Genomic DNA, 13,085 nt, shown 5'->3' on the forward strand with positions numbered 1-13,085 from the left:
TAACCACTGCACCCCACTCCCTTCCCAGTACTGAGAAATAGAACCCAGGAGTCCTGACTCCCAGCCATGCCCCCCAGCTCTAACCACTGCACCCCACTCCCTTCCCAGTACTGAGAAATAGAACCCAGGAGTCCTGACTCCCAGCCACGCCCCTCCGCTCTAACCACTGCACCCCACTCCCTTCCCAGGACTGGGCAATAGAACCCAGGAGTCCTGACTCCCAGCCACGCCCCCCCCCAGCTCTAACCACTGCACCCCACTCCCTTCCCAGTACTGGGCAATAGAACCCAGGAGTCCTGACTCCCAGCCACGCCTCCCCGGCTGTAACCACTGCACCCTACTCCCTCCCCAGTACTGGGAAATAGAACCCAGGAGTCCTGACTCCCAGCCACGCCCCCCCCCCCAGCTCTAACCACTGGACCCCACTCCTTTCCCAGCACTGAGAAATAGAACCCAGGAGTCCTGACTCCCAGCCATGCCCCCCCGGCTCTAATCACTGCACCCCACTCCTTTCCCAGCGGTGGGCAATAGAACCCAGGAGTCCTGACTCCCAGCTCTCTGCCCTAGCCACTAGACCTCGCTCGTTGCCAGAGCTGGGAAACAGAATCCCGCAGCCCCAACTCCCAGCCCTGAACTCTGCCCGCTGCTCCGGCCTGCCTTCCCCCAGCTGAACCTGCTCCGATTTCCCCCTCCCCGGGGGACTGCATTAGGAACATCCTAGCAGCTGCCCCAGCTCACCTTTCTAACAAGCGGAGGGAGCAGGGGAGCCGCCCCTGGGGTGAGGCCGGCCCCCGCAGCTCAGTTCATTTGAGAGCCAGGGCTGTTCAGTGGGGTTTGATTTCCCTCCCGGGATGGCGCGCGCAGGGCTGGGTTTCCGGGGGGGGGGCGGGGGGTGGCTGGCACTGCAACGGAACCACAGGTGTGCCGCATTTAATCATTAAGATGTTCGATGAAATCTATCGCCTGCCAAACGCAATCGAGGGAGGCAGCAGAATGCAAACCGCCCCTTGCGCGTCCCCAGGGGGGCGCTGGGCACCGCTCCCGTTAACCCTTTCCAGGGAAGTTAGAGAGCGGGCCCTCCTGGCACGGATCCACAGGGCTGGCCCGTGCTCTGGCCTGTAACCAGTCCCTTGCGAGGGACCCCTTTAGCAGGCTGGGACCCCAGGGCCCTCAGTTCCACGGGGGCAGGCCCGGGGCTTGCAAGATGCTGAGACTGGCCCATCGGGCACCAGCGAGCCGGGTCTCTCTCCAGGGCTCCCTGCAGTGAATCCAGCCCAGCCAGACTCCGGCGGGGCGCAGTGCTCTCAGTGGGTACCTGCAGCCACAGCCGGCAGCCTTCTCCCAGGATGGTTTGTTTGTCGCCCGGCTGCAGCATCTGAAAGTCCTGAGGCCAGCAAAGAGAGACAAAGGTGGAGCCATGGGCCATGCTGGCTAAGCCAATGCGATCAGCCCGCCACGCTGTCACACGGACTCCATTTAACTTCGCCACCTCGGCTCAGCTTCCCCAAGGAAAATCGCCTTCCTCTGGGCTGCTGTTTGCTTGTGGGCAAGTTCTGGGCATTGTCCCTCTTCGGATTCCCTCTTGGCCCCTTTGGTCTGCCCCTGACAGAGAGGCTATTCCCCCCATGCCCCGTCTCCAGCTCTGCTGCAAGAGCACTGTTAACCCCTTTGCGCCCGCTGAGTAGCAATGCAAAATGTGGGGGAAACTGAGGCGCACAGGGGCTTCGGAGCAATACTATGGAAAATTCCCATTTCGCCCTGATAACCCATGAGACACGCGTGCGTCCGCGGGGCCAAATTGGCGAGGCTCCCCCTAAAATAGCACTGTTGCGTAGACAAGGCCTTTGGCATCATCCCCAGCTGGTGATAATATTAGGTGTATTAAGGTAGTGCCGAGATGACCCAGCTGAGATCGGGGCCCCATTATGCAGGGCGCTGCACAGACACAGAGTGGGACACGGTCCCTGACCCCAAGGGTGTAGGCCTAGATGCCTATGGGAGTCAGGTACCTGAATACCTTTGAGGATCTGGGCCTCACAGGCTAAATAGACAAGGAGTGGGCAGGGAAACTGAGGCACGGAGCAAGAAAGGGCTTACTCAAGGTCAGTAGGAATAGAGCCCAGGTATGCTGTCTCCCAAGCCACTAGGTAACGCTGCTGCCTTGGCCTGCAAGGATTTTATTTCCCTGGGGCGGTTTAACCCTTGAAAGCCTGTGGTAGTTAGCAGTGAGGAATCCCCCTTGCCACCCGGCCCATGGAGGAGCAGCCACGTCCCAGGTGCTAGCGGAATTGCAGGCGATGGGGTTAAATTGCCGAAGTCGGAGTGACTCAGAGCCCCAATCAAATCAAATTACCACCCAGCAACCCATTAATCTCCCTCACCCGTGGTTCATCTGCATTGGCTGCCGTGCCCAGAGGCAACAAATTAGACGCTATTTATCAGTAAGCGGGCGAACGGATTAATCAATATGGCATTTACGGTCCCGCTGGCTGCAGGAGGAAGAACCCAAGTGGTAACGAAATTGATCCAAGTTCCCTTCTGCGGCGCGGCGGTGACCCGTTCGGGTTCAGCCGATGGCAGCTCTCCCACGGGATGGGCGCCCAGCGGCTGGGTGGTGCCAATGGAGTCTGGCACCGGGATCTGCAGGAAGGGGGGCATTGGAGGAGGTGGTTGTTCTAACGCCCCAGTGTGGCACTTGGGGGCGCTGCTGCTGCCTGGTGGCTGAGCCCTGAATAGCAATGCTGGATGAGTCACCAGCTAAGGCACTGGGCATTAGGGCACCTGGGTTCTAGGCCTGGCTCTGGCAGATCTTCTGCCTCAGTTTCCCCTCCCATCCTTAGTCCATTTCGTCTGTCTAGATTGTTGGCAGGGGTGTCCCTCACTGTGCGTCTGGGCAGTGCCCGGTGCAACGAGGTCCTGATCTCAGGACCATAAGACCAAGGACTGAAGAGTCCATGAGGACAACCCTCCCCTGCTGGCAGCCACATGGGGTAATTCTAGCTAACTAGCTTCCTCTTAGGGTGTTATCCTGCTGCCCACCACTGAGGTTTCTGGGCACCTTCCACATAAAATCAGGAGCAATAGCAAAGCCCCAAATGGACTTGATGGAGTCTCTGGCTCTTCTCCCTTTCTGGGCCCAGAACTCTGCTTAGGGTAGGTTTTGTGGGGGGTGGGAAGGGATTGGTAGGGTTGGGAGTAAAAGGAGCGTTTGTCCTGTGGCAGAAAGGCTCCCTGGCAGAGGAAGGTGGTGCGACACCTCCTAAAGCTGGTCAGACTCTGGATCCGCCTGGTCTCCTCAGGGAGTTCGATCTAGATCTGGGGGAGCTGTGTCCCCAGCTCTCCCGCGCCCCAGCCTGCCTTGTCCCGGCTCCGCTCAGATGTCGTGGGCGTGTGTCGATGGATATTCACTCCCTGAAATTGCTGAGCCATTTGTTGCTGGGAGAATTAGGAGCAGGGCCTCAAACGGGTGGGGGATGCTGAGTGGGGCTGGTGCAGGGACTGGCGCATGGTGGCCTGAGCCACGCAGGGGGTGGGCAGCCGTGTGCCGTACCAGGCTGTCCATCGTCTCCACTGTCAGGGAGTTAGGGGGACCCAGCCTGGAGGTGACAGAGGCCCAGGGCTGAGAGGAAGGGTGAGCTGGAGGCGAAAGGAATAGTTGCGGGATGGGGGCATGTTACCCAGGGTTTTTAGAACCCACAGCAGGGAAACTTCACTGTTTCACTCAGGCAGCGTCAGGAAATCAGGAAATCAATCAGTGGGAACACAGCAATTCCATCTGATAAAAGATTAATGCGAGTAACCGTGCGCTATCTAAAATGCAGTATATTAGATTTAAGCACACACAGGCAGAAGCAACAGGTTTAGGACACTCCAGATATTTACCTTAATTCTGAAACAATATTGGGAAATTAACAGCGGGTTCGCAGTGGCCAGTTGCTCACCCACTGGGGAAAAACCGGTGTTATGAAAAAACATTCCTCAAAATGGCTTCAGAGGACGGCTTTGAAGTCCACTATATTAGCTAGTTTTTTATAACTCGCTTTTGTAAAAGACACAGGTTACAATCACCCCTACAAAATTATTACATTTTAAAATTTATAATAAATGTTTCATATTGAAGGCACCCAGACGTAAGGATTTTTATTTACTTAATTTATTTTTACTTTTATTTGTTCACTTGTTTTCCCCCTTTTTCCATTCTAATTAGCAGAAACTGCCAGCTCGTTTTGACCTTGCCTCTAAAAGCCTGCTTTCCAATTAACCCTCTACTGTGTGGTGTTTTATTTGATTAATTTGTGATGGCTGAATGCACATAATTTGGTTGCAATTAGCTTGATTACAATCTGGGGTACACACACCCCTTAAATCTGGGGTAACAGGGAGCACCCGCTGTTAGGATCCAGACTGGTCTTGCCCTGGAAAGCGTCAGAAAACTTCAATCTTCAGCCCCTGCCCTTCCCCGAAAACGGTGTTAAATTCACCCCCAAATATGAGAATGATTGGGTGTGGGGGGAGTGTTAGTCCTGACTCCAAATCCCCTGCTCAAATCATTACACCCCACTCCCTTCCCAGAGCTGGGAAATAGAACCCAGGAGTCCTAACTCCCAGCCCCTGGCTCTAACCACCAGACCCCACTCCCCTCCTTGAGCTAGATATGAAATTCAGGCATCCTGACTGCTAGCCCTGTGCTGTGCCCACTGACCTATCCTGTCTCCCGCGGCTCTGCCCGCTTCGATTGCCCTCTCCCCTGCTAAACTCCCAGGCTTCAGCCAGAATTTTCACAAGAGCATTGCATGTTGGATGCACATTGCTCTCCATACGTGCTCGTGCACACACACACATGCATGCACAAATGCATATGCGCACATCCACACACGTGTGTGAATGCACACGCACATTTCTGCATGCCCCTTCTGAAGATCTGGCTCCTGTTGGGGGCTCTGCACACTTGGCCTCCAGACCCCGAGCCCTCATGGGAGTCAGGCCCATTTCTGTCCCCCGCTAGTTACAGCCGAGAGGAGGTTGGAAAGCTCGGGCTCGCCTATGGCTTCTGCTCTTTGTCTGCACCTCTCTGGGCTGGGGCGGGCAAGGAGCCAGCGTGGTCGGCTCTGCTTTTGGCTGGAGCCAGCCTGGGGCCGCCCAGAGCTGGTCACTGCCCCTCGGGTGGGGGAGGGGAGGGGAAGGGGAATGCTTGAATTCCCCAAAAAGGAGAGGGAAAGCAGCTGGTCAGTTTCAAGAGGCGCTCAGGAAGGATCAGGGCTCCAGTCAGTTAGGCCTAGGGGTGGGGACTGCCCCAGGGACACCCCCCTGCGAACCCCCACAGCGGAGTGCATCCTCCAGCCTGGGAAACCCCCCGCTGTCATCGCACAGCTCAGCCCCACGGAGCATGGCCCAGATCCCCAGCAGGTGTAAATGGGCATCACTCCCTTGGAGTCAATGGGCCAGATCCCCCACGGGGTAAATGCGCGTCACTCCATTGGAGTCAATGGGGTCAGAACCCCCGCGGTTTAAATCAGTGAAGTCAATGGAGCTGCGCTAGCTTGCGTCAGCTAACGATCTGGCTCTGTGCCGTGCCCATTAAATCAAACCTGCATGTGCTTAAAGCACCTGGGTGTGTCTCTGAGCTCAGGGCCCAGTGCCCCGGCAGGTCCCATCTCAGTTGGGACTTCTAGGCATTAGTGGAATACAAATAACGAATGCAGGGGGGCCGATGCACCGTGGCCCGGCCGCCGGGCAGTTGCCTGCAGCAGTGCAAAGTGGAGGGGTGTGGGTGGGAGGGGGGACTCTCTTTGCCCTGATGCAAACGACTGGCTGACCACAGGGCGACAGGCATTGGACCCGCTGAGCCTAGTTCAGGGGAAGGATTCGGGGTGGGAGGGAAGCTGCATGAGCATGCAGGTATCCATGCACGTCATAGCTTGTGCATAGAGATCGGTGCTCTGTGTGTGTGTGTGTGTGTGAGGGTGTGCACCACGGTAATCAGTGCAGCTGAGCACCTCTGGACTGGCTTTGACGAGCGTCGTGCCGGTGAGGTCTGGGCCACGGTGCCGGCTGCAATCCGGTGTCGTTCCCGTGCCCGAGGCGAGCCATAACTTACCCCGTTGTTGACTCTCCCCACACCAACGGTAGTTAGCTGTGATACATTGTGGGCTCTTTAATAATTAAGAAGAAAGTTGGCAGCCCTTAAAATGGCTCCTCGCCTGCGCTGGGATTCACACTGGGGCTGTTACTTCGCCTCCTTAGAAGACGTGACTTCATTCTCTTCAGCGATGGCTTCCAAGTGCCACCTGCCACCCACGCCGTCATGTGCACACAGACACAAACATAGAGACCTGCGTGCAAAACTCCTGCGCGCACAAACGTGCACACACATATATATACATGCCCACGTGCATGCATCCACACGCACATTCTTGTACATACCTGCACACATGTGCAGGCATCCATATACACGCTCGTGCACATGCACGCACCCGAGCACACGCATGTGCATGCACACCGATGTACGTGCACAGCCATACATATGCGCATGCGTACACATGTGCAAACACACCTCCACACGCACATGTGGACACATATATGTACATGTGCATACGTCCACATGCAGACTCATGCACACACATGCACACTTGCAAGCATCCACATGCAGACTCATGCACACACATGCAAGCATCTGCATGTACACTCTTGGACATGCACACACGTGCAGGCGTCCATATGCATGTTCATGCAGACACATGCACCTGAGCGCACGCATGTGCATGCACACAGATGCACATGCACAGCCATCCCTGTGCACATGCCTACACACGTGCAAACATACCTGCACACACAAATAAGCACACGTATGTGCGTGCACACACAAGCCCTCCTCTCCTGTGGAGCAACCCCTCCTTCTTCCACCACATTGTGCAAAGCCGAGCCGGCTTCCTCCTCTGTAGTGGTGGCCTTGCCAGCCTTGAGCTGTGTGAATCCTGCGTCGGTGTCAGCCGTTCACAGCGGCTAAAGGCAGCTGCAGTTTGATGCAGAATGGGCATTGGCCATGGCAGCCTGGTGTTTTGTCAGGGGCAGGTGCCACAACGGAAATGGGGCTGCCAGCCAGCCAGCTCTGCCCTTGTTAACCTTTGAGGCCGGCCGTCATTGGGCAGCATGGACTAGTGATTAAAGCACTGGGCTGAGAGTCAGGACTCCTGGGGTCAATTCCCTGCCACGTGTCCTGAAGCACATTACGTTGCCCCACCATGCCTCAGTTTCCCCACCCGTAACATGGGTCTGACAGTGACCACTTCACAATAAGCCATTGTTTGTAAAGCAACTTGAAGGGTCTCTCATGGATGCTAGGCTGGGCATACTGTGGTTTGTGGTTTGTTATTGTAGGGTCTCTCATGGATGCTATTGTAGGGTCCTTCACAGACACTGACTTGTTATTGTAGGGTCTCCTAATGATGCAGCCCGATGCACTCCCCTCCCCCATCCCACTCACACCACTCCCTGCCCTGACCCTTGGCATTAATAGTGATTTATTGTCTTGAATTTAATTATTTACGTTTCAAATAATAAAGGTGCCTTTAGGAGTCCTGACCTCATTAATGGTCCAGTCGATACAATTGCATGGATGCTTAACGCCCCGCCTCCTCCGGGCTGCTCCGGGCACTAGGCACGCTGACCGCCCAGTTGGGGTGAGGGCGGGCAGGGGTCTGAGCTGGGGGGCACTCACCAGTAGGAGAAGACAGGAGTGGGTCTGACCTGGGGGGGCACACGCCTGGGGATGGCACGGTATAGCAGCTCCGTAGTTCTCCTTTAACTAAAATCTGTGATGTGCCCGGAACTTATTGCCTTCGAACCCAGGAGTCCTGACTCCCCTGGCCGCGAGACCATGCTCCTTTGAGGAACCCAGGAGTCCTGACTCTCCAGCTCCTCCCTGCTGTAACCACTAGAGCCCTTTCCCCTCCCAGAGCTGGGATCACAGCCCAGGACTCCAGGCTCCCACCCCGCACCCTGCTTTAATCACTAGGCCCCGCTCCGTTCCTAGAGCTGGGAAGAGAACCCAGGTGCCCTGGCTCAGCAATGCTCAAAGGCAGGAGCACGTCCTACTGAAACCCCCCTCCCCCACAGAGCTCTGCACCCCCTGCTGGGGCACTGCACTGGCTCAGAGAAGAGCGCCCCCTGCTGGGGCAGCAGCTGCGCTATTCCCCACCTGTCCCCAGTACCACACAAGGGCATTGGCTCAGCACTGCCTCCTGTTGGGTCTCCCCCGCCAGGCTGCACTCGTATCGATGCCCCCCACCCGGTGCTGGGAAACACCAGGCTCCAAAGAGTTCACCGGGCCAGGTCTCCTCTCAGCAGCAGCCTGTTGGCTTTGGCTGGGGAGCCAGACCAGGACAAGGGCTGCTGTGGTTTCCTCTTGTCACACCACAGGAATCAACCACTGGGTATTTGACAGGAGTCAGGACTCCTGGTTCCCAGCCCCTCCACTGAGACCAGTGGACCCCACTCCCCTCCCAGAGCTCGGAACAGAACCCAGGAGTCCTGGCTCCCAGCCCCCCACTTTAACCACTAGACCCCACTCCCCTCCCAGAGCTTCATTCCCAGCATTGGGCTGGATGTCAGGACTACTGGGTTCTATTTCTGGCTCTGCTCTGCCCTGTTGTGTGACTGTGGTCACTGTGGGAGGCAGGATAAAGGGGTGGATGGACCCTGGTCTGATTCAGTCTGGAAGTTCCTGTATTTCCTTCCATTAAAACACATAGAGAGTGAGCCCCTAAGAACACCCCACTCATTGCACTGATGGCTGCTGGCTCAGTTGTCAATGAGAACAAGTAGCCTGGTATCATGGGGGGGCCCTGCTCTCAGTTGTGCCAGGCACTGAACACACCCCACGGGCTCTCAGTCAGGGTCCGTGCAGCGCCCGGCACCACGGCGCCCTGATCTCGGTCGGGGTCCGTGCAGCGCCCGGCACAACGGGGCCCTGCTCTCGGTCGGGGTCCGTGCAGCGCCCGGCACCACGGGGCCCTGCTCTCGGTCGGGGTCCGTGCAGCGCCCGGCACCACGGGGCCCTGCTCTCGGTCGGGGTCCGTGCAGCGCCCGGCACCACGGGGCGTGATCTCGGTCGGGGTCCGTGCAGCGCCCGGCACCACGGGGCCTGATCTCGGTCGGGGTCCGTGCAGCGCCCGGCACCACGGGGCCTGATCTCGGTCGGGGTCCGTGCAGCGCCCGGCACCACGGGGCCCTGCTCTCGGTCGGGGTCCGTGCAGCGCCCGGCACCACGGGGCCCTGCTCTCGGTCGGGGTCCGTGCAGCGCCCGGCACCACGGGGCGTGCTCTCGGTCGGGGTCCGTGCAGCGCCCGGCACCACGGGGCCTGATCTCGGTCGGGGTCCGTGCAGCGCCCGGCACCACGGGGCCCTGCTCTCGGTCGGGGTCCGTGCAGCGCCCGGCACCACGGGGCCCTGCTCTCGGGCGGGGTCCGTGCAGCGCCCGGCACCACGGGGCCCTGCTCTCGGTCGGGGTCCGTGCAGCGCCCGGCACCACGGGGCCCTGCTCTCGGTCGGGGTCCGTGCAGCGCCCGGCACCACGGGGCCTGATCTCGGTCGGGGTCCGTGCAGCGCCCGGCACCACGGGGCCCTGCTCTCTGTCGGGGTCCGTGCAGCGCCCGGCACCACGGGGCCCTGCTCTCTGTCGGGGTCCGTGCAGCGCCCGGCACCATGGGGCCCTGCTCTCGGTCGGGGTCCGTGCAGCGCCCGGCACAACGGGGCCCTGCTCTGGCCCGGGGTCCGAGCAGCTCCTGGCACAACGGGGCCCTGCTCTCGGTCGGGGTCCGTGCAGCGCCTGGCACAACGGGGCCCTGCTCTGGCCCGGGGTCTGTGCAGCGCCTGGCACAATGGGGGCCCTGCTCTTGGCAGCATGACCATAATACACATATCAACAGCCAGTGCCCTGGATCTCACTGCAGGGGCTGCTCCGCAGGCTGGATGGAGATCGGCCCCACGCTCCCTGGCCTTGGGCTGGCCAGCACCCAGGGACTTCCAAGGGGCTGGTCTTGGCGCTCGCACATGGTGTCACGCTCCACACAGCAAACTCTATGGGGGGCAATTACCTTCTGCCGAGAACCGTCCGGGAGATCAGCCAAGGGAGCTGGAAAGAACATGAAGGGGGAGGCAGCTTAGCTGGGTCGCTGAGCCCTGGACATCCTTCGCTCCCCCAGGCAGCTTAAACTCTTGACGCTTCTGTGCAGAACGTAGATCATGAGCGAGGCACCAGTTTCTCCAGCGAGGGCATGTTTCCTGGAAAGCCCCTGCGTGATTCTGCCCCGTGGTTCCAAGCTAAAGCCCGTACGGGCCCCGAGCTCGGGCTCTCTCTGTTTCCCCACCGTGCTCTGCACCTCTGGAGTCCCCCGTCCCCTCGCCACGTTTCACTGCAGTGCCGTCCCATTGCACCGTCTGACTGTTGTTTGGGTTGCTGTGGTAGCACCAGCCGAGATCAGGGCCCCCTTGTGCTGGGGGCTGCACAGATGCAGGGTGAGAGACAGTCCTGGCCCCAGAGAGCTCACAGCATGAGCAGAGCAGACAAAGGGTGGGGGGCAGGTCTCCAAGCTCTTTGGGCAGGGATTCTCCCTTAGTTCAGATCAGCTCAGTGTCCAGCATAACGGGGCCCTGCTCTCAGTCGGTGTCTGTGCAGCGCCCGGCACAACGGCGCCCTGCTCTCGCCCAGGGTCTGTGCAGCGCCTGACACAACAGGGCCCTGCTCTCAGCTGGGGTCTATCCAGCGCCCAGGACAACGGGGCCCTGCTCTCAGTCGGTGTCTGTGCAGCGCCTGGCATAACAGGGCCCTGGTCTCGCCCGGGGTCTGTGCAGCACCTGGCACAATGGGGCCGTGGATCCTCTTGCAGCGGCCGCTTCCCCAGGAGCTGGCAGGGCCCCGCGTGGGCAGCGGGCAATCTGCCCTCAGTTCCCTGCTCTGCACAGAGACCGGCTCCCTCCTCAGGATTTCCCACACGTGTTAGCAATCAAGGCCGATCAGACCTTTCTGAGGGAGCTGGAGTGGAAAGCGCAACAATTACACCCCTGTTATACCCCCCCCCCGCTCTTTCTCTTAGGGACCCCCCCCATGCATTTCATTTCCTCTCCACTGAGCCCAATTAAAACGCCACGTTTCCATCACGGATCCGATCTGCTTTCGTTTCCCTCCGACGCAGCCCAGCGAGCCTGGCAATCTTGGGTTTGCAGTGGGCGGGGAGGGGGGTGAGAATATCCCTGGTCCCCGGGGGCAGGCGCGGCGGCCGCACAGCTGGACTCAGATGTCAGAGCGACGGAGAGAGGGAAATTGACTGGGAAAGAGGCTGTGGTCGCAAAGCTTCAATTGTACCTCCTCCGTGTCTGGAGAACTTCATTAGTCCCGCAGGGAGCAGCTGAGCGCCTCGTGAGTACCCCCCCCGGCCCCATGCTCCCCGGGCACTGCCCAAGAGCCAGCCCTTTGGTACAGGCTGGGACCAATGGGATCTGGCAGGGCTGGGATAGCATGGGGGGCGGGGGGTTGTGGGTTGGGACAGAGGGGCACTGACAGTTTGATCGGGGCCCCGAGACTGGAACTGCGGCATGTGCCCTAGGGTAAGAGCAAAGCGTGGCAGCAGGGCTGCCCAGGGGAAGCTTGCATTGCCCCTGCCTGCCTCACGGCTGGCACTACCCCCCCTGGCTGGTGCTGCCCGCGGGCACATGGGCCACATGCCCTCGGCTGCTGAGCCAGCATGCTCCCTGACCTGCTTGGAAGCTGTTCCTAACCTCCCTAAAGCGGGAGTAATCCAGATCCAGCTGTTGGCGTTTAACCAGGAAGCCTTGGCGCATCTGCCTCGGGCACCGCAGCCCGCGGGAAGACTTCGTGGAGTTTCTCTGTGCCATGCAAATGAAGCAGGACGGGTCCTGTGACACCCGGGCAGCCTTCAATCAGGGAAACAAAAGGCCTCTCTGACTCTGCACTGAATCTCCCCATTCATCCCGAAATTGCCTCTTGCATGGGACGCTGTCCCACGCGGGGTCGGCTGATCCCTGGCTCAGATAACGCGCCTCCTTAGGGGTCGCATGGCCAGGGGCTCGGACTCACCCTGCTGCTCAAGGCCTCTCTGAAGGCGGCCTGGTAACACCCTGTGGCCTCGGTCTGAGCAGCCAGGCAGGGAGGGAGCAGCTGGGGCAGGTGTGGGTAGATCAGGTTTTGGGTCACATGCTTGCCTTCCTAGAAGGCTGGAGTAGCACGATGCGGCCCACGGGGAGCCCCGGATCGAATCTCGGTGGGGGAAGCAGCTCGTGGCTCCGCATCCGACTCACGACGCTGGTCGTTGGGGCTCCCCTTCCTGGGGGCGCGGGTGGGCAGCAGCTGAGAATTCAGTGGCACCTGGAGGCAGGGAGGGTCCCTGTGTGTGCCTGTCACCGTCCACCCTGCCTGCCTGCCTGTCTGTCCCTCCGTCCGTCCCTCCGCTGTTCTTTTCCCAGGCAGAGCAATTTGGGGAAGCCCCCTTTCCATGCTAGGATGCTGGCTCTGCCACTTGACCCTGACTGCGAAGACCAAGCGGCTTGTGTTGCTGGGCTGGCATCGTTGGGCACCTGCCTCCCCCGTCCTGCTGGCCCTGGCACCTCGGGGGTTTGGTTACACAGTCAGGGCTGGACACCCTCCTCTGCTCCCCGAGCCGGTTTCCAGCCCTCTCTCACCCGTTCTTCTCAACCCCATAACCCTTTCACTGCCGGTCTCCTCTGCACCCTCCCCACCCAGCCCTGCCATTAGCTCTCCATCCATTCGGGGTAGGCGGGGGCGTGATGGGGCAGTCTGCGCCCCCCCTCCCCCAGCTCCTTGTCAGCGCCCGCAGCGCCCACCTGGGGAAGCCCCGCTGGCTGTCGCCACCTGCTGGAGGGAGAGCATGTGGCTGGGTCTGACGGGGGGATATGTATAACCTTGCTCAGCGGCACATCTGCAGCCGGATTGCAGGGCTCGCAGCACAAGGGTCTGGTTCCTGCCCCCCAACCCTCCGCCGAGGCCAGCTATCTGGAGACCCCCCTGCCCCGCCCTGCCCTGCCCGCCATAGGGATCTATATCCATTGAT

The 13,085-nt window shown here is 59.7% G+C and overlaps 1 protein-coding gene across 2 annotated transcripts in view; it reads left to right on the forward strand.

Moving 5' to 3' along the window:
* Positions 1–13,085, forward strand: part of SEMA6C (semaphorin 6C) — a 94,839-nt gene that overhangs the window by 16,571 nt on the left and 65,183 nt on the right. The window lies entirely within an intron of this gene.

This window comes from Chelonia mydas, chromosome 24 (assembly GCF_015237465.2).
Source record: "Chelonia mydas isolate rCheMyd1 chromosome 24, rCheMyd1.pri.v2, whole genome shotgun sequence".
NCBI lineage: Eukaryota > Metazoa > Chordata > Testudines > Cheloniidae > Chelonia > Chelonia mydas.